The sequence below is a fragment of the Colobus angolensis genome, unplaced genomic scaffold (assembly GCF_000951035.1).
Source record: "Colobus angolensis palliatus isolate OR3802 unplaced genomic scaffold, Cang.pa_1.0 Scaffold869, whole genome shotgun sequence".
Taxonomy (NCBI): Eukaryota; Metazoa; Chordata; class Mammalia; order Primates; family Cercopithecidae; genus Colobus; species Colobus angolensis.
The window spans coordinates 27,446-28,634 of record NW_012122587.1 but is presented as its reverse complement, the minus strand read 5'-3'; the positions used below and the strand labels follow the sequence as shown (position 1 = coordinate 28,634).

At 60.2% G+C, this 1,189-nt stretch overlaps 1 pseudogene; it reads left to right on the top strand.

Annotated features, from left to right (window-relative positions):
- LOC105503523 overlaps window positions 1–736 on the top strand; it is a 21,755-nt pseudogene extending 21,019 nt beyond the window's left edge.
- Window positions 737–1,189: the final 453 nt, after the last annotated feature.

The window sequence follows — 1,189 nt, the reverse complement described above, 5'->3', positions numbered from 1 at the left end:
GCTGAAATCCCAGTTCCCCTTCCAGCAGCCTGCCCCTTAAGGCCGGGCATCCCTGGTGCTGTGCCAGGAAGTACACAGTAGGTGTGCAGCTGTGTGGGAATGCAATGAATGCAGGCTCCACAGCACTCACCCTGAAAAGGGGAGGATATCAAAGACAGCCTAGGTGGGTTTGTGCATCTGTGGGGGGACCTGGAGCTCAGGCATGCGGTGACTCCCCCAAGGTAAGGGGCTCTGATCGTGACCCACCCAGGAGGAGTCGGATGTCACGTCTGTGGGCTGCACGGAGCCGGGGTTCCCGGGAGCACCTGGACTGTATGGGTTTTGGGCTCCCCTGGTTAAAACCAGTGAACAAAGGCAGGTGGCTAGGTGTAGGCACAGAGCTGGGCCATCCAAGTCCGACTCTGCCAAAGCCTCACAGTAGAGAGGGGCAAGCCTTATTAGTTCTGCTTTGCAGATGGGAAAGTGAGTCTGGGAACCCAGCAAAGGCTGGCCAGAGCTGCCCAGGTGACCACAGGTGCCTGGAGGCAAGCCAGGTGCTGCCCGGGCTCTGCATACCTGCTCCGGAGGGGACTGTGCCCTGACTGCCCCAGGGATCCACGTCCTCATACCTGCCCCTTTGGCCTGCACCCCAGGGGACTGGCTGAATGAGCACGTGGCCTACCACTGGCTGGCCGCCCTGCACCACCGGCTGGGCCATGGCAAGCTGGTGGAGCACTTCTACCTCAAGGCCCTGTAGCTCTGCAACTCACCGCTGGAGTTTGACGAGGAGACCCTCTACTACGTGAAGGGTACCTGGTGCTCGGTGACATCTTCTACAACCTGAAGGTCGGTGGGAAGGGGCAGGGCTCGGGGTGTTTCCAGCCCCCTTGGAGTGGGATCTCCACCCAGACCCCAGGGGCCTGGGTTCCAGCCTTCCTTAGGAATGGCCCAGTGGCCTCCCTGGAGCTCTGCACGTGGCTGGGGAAACCGGCAAGGTTCCCAGATACCACCAAGCTCCCAAGCTGGCCAGGCCCCACCCTCAAGAACTCAGTCTCAGCCTGGGAGGCTGACACATGAGCAGGCAATGGTGGCCTCTGGGTAGAGGAGGAGGATTGTAGTCAGGGGGGCCCTCCTGGAGGTGACACCAAACTGTCTTGACAGTCAAGTGTCAAGTTGCATTTAACAAAGAAAACAGGGTTGGGAGAAGGAC